The sequence below is a fragment of the Mandrillus leucophaeus genome, unplaced genomic scaffold, assembly GCF_000951045.1.
Source record: "Mandrillus leucophaeus isolate KB7577 unplaced genomic scaffold, Mleu.le_1.0 Scaffold1168, whole genome shotgun sequence".
In the NCBI taxonomy this organism is placed as follows: Eukaryota; Metazoa; Chordata; class Mammalia; order Primates; family Cercopithecidae; genus Mandrillus; species Mandrillus leucophaeus.
This window is the reverse complement of record NW_012099965.1, coordinates 7911-13569: the sequence shown is the minus strand read 5'-3', so window position 1 is coordinate 13569 and position 5659 is coordinate 7911. Positions and strand designations below refer to the sequence as shown.

The 5659-nt window shown below is 35.5% G+C and overlaps 1 pseudogene; it reads right to left on the bottom strand.

The window, feature by feature from the left end:
* Window positions 1-3255: 3255 nt before the first annotated feature.
* Window positions 3256-4591, bottom strand: LOC105553579 (annotated as a pseudogene).
* Window positions 4592-5659: the final 1068 nt, after the last annotated feature.

The following is a 5659-nucleotide window of genomic DNA, read 5'->3' as shown; positions in this document are numbered from 1 at the left end:
GTGGGGACAGGACACCCTTTTCAACAAATAGTGCTGGGATAATAGGCTAGCCACATGTAGGAGAATGAAACAGGATCCTTATCTCTCACCTTATAAAAAAAATCAACACAAGATGGACTAAGAACTTAAACCTAAGACCTGAAACTATAAAAACTCTGGAAGTTAACATTGAAAAAACTCATCTAAGCATTGGTAGGCCAAAATTTCATGACCAAAAACCTAAAAGCAAATGCAGTAAAAACAAAGAAACAGCTGGGACCTAATTAAACTAAAAAGCTTTGACATGGCAAAAGGAACAGTCAGCAGAATAAACAGATAACTCAGAGTGGGAAAAAATCTTCACAATCTATACACCTGACAAAGGACTAATATACGGAATCTGTAATGAACTCAAATCAGTAAGAAAAAAAATCAAAAAATTGACAAATCTCAAAAGATACACAAATGGCTAACAGACGTATTTTTAAAAATGCTCAATATCACTAATGATCAGGGAAATGCAAATCAAACCACAATGCAATACCACTCTATTCCTGCAGGAATGGTCATAATCAAAATATCAAAAAACTGTAGATGTTGGTGTGGGTGCAGCGATCAAAGAACATTTCCACACTGCTGGTGGGAATGTAAACTAGTACAGTCACTATGGGAAACTGGAGACTCCTTAAAGAACTAAAAGCAGAATTATCATTTGATCCAGCAATCCCACTACTGGGTATCTACCCAGAGAAAAATAAGTCATTATTTGAAAGAGATACTTGCACATGCATGTTTCTAGCAGCACAATTCACAATTGCAAAATTGTGGAACCAACCAAAATGCCCATCAATCAATGAGTGGATAAAGAAACTGTGGTGTGTGTGTGGGTGGGGGGGTGTGTGTGTGTATGTTGGAATACTACTCAGCCATAACAAGTAATTAATTAAAAGCATTTGCAACAACCTGGATGAGATTGGAGACTATTATTCTACATGAAATAATTCAGGAATGGAAAACCAACCATCATATGTTCTCACTGATATGTGGGAGGTAAGCTATGAGAATGGAAAGGCATAAGAATAATACAATGGACTTTGGGGACATGGGGAGAAGAGTGAGAAGGGAGAGGAATAAAAGACAACATATATGATGCAGTGTATACTGCTCGGGTGATGGGTGCACCAGGATCTCACAAGTCACCACTAAAGAACTTACTCATCTAACCAAATACCATCTATATCCCAATAACTTATGGAACAATAAAATTTTTTTAAAAATTATTCTTGTAATTACAGACCAGTTCACATAATGAATACTTCATAAACTATTACACAGGCTGGGTGCAGTGGCTCACACCTGTAATTCTAGCGCTTTGGGAGGCTGAGGTGGATGGATCACTTGAGGTCAGGAGTTTGAGACCAGCGTGACCAACATGGTGAAACACTGTCTCTATTGAAAATACAAAAATTAGCTGGGCCTGGTGGCAGGCACATGTAATCCCAGCTACTTGGGAGGCTGAGGCAGGAGAACTGCTTGAACCTGAAAGGCAGAGGTTGCAGTGAGCCAAGATCTCACCATTGCACTTCAGCCTGGGAGATAGAGCAAGACTCCATCTCAAAAGAAAAAAACAAGAACAAAACAAAACAAAAACTATTAAACAAACAAGCAAAGAATATTATGGGACTAGCATGAGTACCAGTCAAATTAAAACAAGAATTTGCGTGGGGAGATTCTGAACCCTGAGCCAAAAGATTGCACAGTAATAAATTCAATACAAAGCAGAGAGCACAATTTGCTTTCACCATTTCTGAGAATTTTTATTTTCTAGTAAATTAGGCCCCTTATTAAAATTCCTGTATTAAAATATGCCATGTATGGCATAAACATATACACATATATCCACAGAAATTAAGAAAAATAAATTTAAATGTGAAAATAAGAAAAATATAACCTATAGGAACAATATTTTTTAACTATTGGCCATTTAAAGTTACCAGCAAAAAAGATTACTAGCGATGTCAGTCCATTATCTTACCAAATAATGTATTGTTACCTACACCCTTGAGTAAGATGGAATAGGTTAAAGGTAGTGGCACAATAACATTTCGATGGATTCATGATAGTATTTAACATGTTAAAAACGTGGAATTGAAAAGTTAATTCCACACATAATTTATAATTTAAAAATATACTGTATAGTATTCCATAAAAGTACAATTAATAACATTACTAACCTAATTTTAACTAAAATTAAGAATGTTTTTCTTTCATAATAGTGCAGAAGAGTATTACTCTGAACACCTACCTCATCTATCACTCAATACTATAAGTTAACCACAAAGAGCCTCTCTACTTAAATTTTCATTATCCATCTTACATTTTAATGTCCTTACCTTTCCATAGAAAAGGTCATAAGTGCCGGGCGCGGTAGCTCACACCTGTAATCCCAGCACTTTGGGAGGCAGAGGCGGGCAGATCACGAGATCAGGAGATCAAGACCATCCCGGCTAACACGGTGAAACCCCGTCTCTACTAAAAATACAAAAAATTAGCCGGGCGTGGTGGTGCATGCCTGCAGTCCCAGCTACTCGGAGGCTGAGGCAGGAGAATGGCGTGAACCCAGGAGGTGGAGCTTGCAGTGAGCCGAGATGGTGCCACTGCACTCCAGCCTAGGCGACAAAGCGAGACTCCGTCTCAAAAAAAAAAAAAAAAAAAAAGAAAAAAGAAAAGGTCATAAGTAATGCTTACCTAATAAAAAAGAATCTCTCATATATTTTATCCAGCAACAATTAGTCACATGCTTTCACATTTGAATACACCAGAAATGGAACAGCTTGAAGTAATTTAAGAGTTTAACTCTATTATTATCCACTTTTTAAAAATACTTGTATTTTCATAAAGAGTATAATTTGAATGTAATTATAACTCTCCAAAAAATATTCTACTTCTTTTAAAGTTATATACAAATAATGTTTACACAACTCTAGTTTTGTATTATTTTTTACACTCAGCACTCTGATTTACTATAGTGTCTAAAGATTGAGTGGTCCTAGATATTTCTACTGTGGATTATTCTGATATTTATACAGATAAGTTTGGATTATATATCCTTCATATTTACTACATCTGAAAAAATATATTTTAGTATAAACTCTTTGGTGTTTTACAATTTGTAGTTTTTGGAAAAATGTTTTTTCAAATTTATTACATTTGCAGGGTTTTCTTCAATATAAACTCCCTGATGTTGAACAAAATTTTAACAACTGCCTCAGGGTTTTCTGCTAGCACAAAATGTGTACAATAAGATCTCTGATATAAGTAAAGGTATTACAACCGTATTTATATTTGTAATGTTTTTTAAAAATAAATACTCTTCTGCACTTTAAAGACATATTTTATAATAGATCTTTTGACAGTAATTAAACTTTTAATGCTTTTATTTAGTACGAACTCTCTGGTTTTGAGTAAGATGTGAGCAGGTATTAATGGCTTTTTTACTGTGCCTATATTTGCACATTTGTTCTCAAGTATAAATGCTTTCCTGTGCAATAACGTGTGAGCATTAGTTAGAAGCTCAGCCACATTGTTCACACTGATATTTATCTTCAGTATGAATTACCTTACCTAAAATCAAGTGTGACAATCATTTAAAGGCTTTGTCACATTCTTCACATTTCTAGGATTCTCAGCAGCATGACTTTATGTTTAGAAAAGCTTCAGTTGTTGTCAAAAGCATTGGCACATCTTTCAGGTTTGTAAAGTTTCTCTCCAGTATAAATAATCTTATATCTGTTAAGAACTGAAGACTTTTTATAGGCTTTGACACATTATTCACACTTGTAATATTTCTCTTCAATATGAGTTATCTTATGTGTATTAAGTTGTAAGGACTAAAGGCTTTGCCAAATTTTTTCCATTTGTAGGGTTGCTTTCAAGTATAAATTTCCTTATGTTTAGTTAGGGCTGAGAACCAGAAAAAGGCATTGGCACATTCTTCACATTTGTAGGGTTTTAAACCAGTAAGAATTACCTATGTTTAGTAAAGCTTGAAGCCAGGTTAAAAGATTTGCCACATTCTTCACATTTGTTGGGTTTCTTTCCAATATGAATTCTCTGATGGTTAGCAAAAATTGAAGACTGCCTAAAGGCTTTGCCACATTCTTCACATTTGTAGGGTTTTACTCCACTATTAATTTCCTTATGTTTAGTAAAGCTTGAAAACAGTTTAAAAGATTTGCCACCTTCCTCACATTTGTAGGGTTTCTCTCCAGTATGAATTCTCTTATGCGTAGTAAGGGTTGAGGATTGGCTGAAAGCTTTGCCACATTCTTCACATTTGTAGGGTTTCTCTCCAGTGTGAATTCTCTTATGTTCACTAAGTCTTGAGGACCAGATGAAGGCTTTGCCACATTCTTCACATTTGTAGGGTTTCTCTCCAGTATGAATTATCTTATTATTAGTAAGGATTGAGGACCAATTAGAGGTTTTTCCACATTTTTTACATTTGTATGGCTTCTCTCTAGTATAAATGCTTTTATGTTGGGTTTTGTGTGAAAGCGTGCAAAATGATTTGACACATTTTTTACATTTGAAAGGTTTTCTTCCGGTATGTCTTATTTTTTTTTGTTTGAATTTAAAAATTTATAAAAGACTTTCAAACATTTACCACACTGAAATACTTTGCTCTAAATAATTGTGAAACCCTGAAGTCCATTATAACCTTCTTTGTGCACCTGACACTCATCCACACTTTTATAGCCATTTCTCAACAGTAAATTCTCATGTCTGCATTTTTCATATCTTCTCAGTATTACTTTTTAAAAGGAATATTCCATGCCCTGCTCTGGCCAGAGGTCTTAAGCAAAATGAGGGCATATACTTGAAAAAAAAAATTAATAAATAAATTACTCCACCTACTAGACTCACATGAATACAGTTTTAAAATCTTACCTTTAAAATTATACATAATACATAGGCTGGGCGCGGTGGCTCATGCCTGTAATCCCAGCACTTTGGGAGGTGGAGGCAGGCGGATTACAAGGTCAGGAGATCGAGACCATCCTGGCCAACATGATGAAAGCCCATCTCTACTTAAAAAAAGCACACACAAAAAAATTAGCCGGGCGTGGTTGCAGGAGCCTGTAGTCCCAGCTACTCGGGAGGCTGAGGCAGGAGAATGGCTTGAACCCAGGAGGTGGAGCTTGCAGTGAGCCGAGATCGCGCCACTGCACTCCAGCCTGGGCAACAAAGCAAGACTCTTGTCTCAAAAAAAAAAAAAAAAAATACATAATACATAAACAAGAGGGCATTGCAAAATACCACAGGCTCTAATTATTTTATAGATACATAAATGTAACTAAAATATACAGACCCAAATATAGCTGCAAAAAATTTATAAATGAGTTAAGTGTGTGCAGTGTTCCAGGTGACCACACACACACACACACAAAACACACAAAGAAAAAAAAGAAGAGTTAAATTCACCCAACACAGCTTTTCCTGCTTCCCACTATAACACAGTGCCTTTAGAAGTAAATTCCTAACTCTTGGTTTCTGTTTTAAAAGAAAGCTAAAATACTGGCACATTCATTGTTATTTCTGACTTTTAGGGACCTTTTCTGACACTTGTTTCAGTCTCTCATGACATAAAGTGCTGAAAGACATGGTGGCATATTTTGAA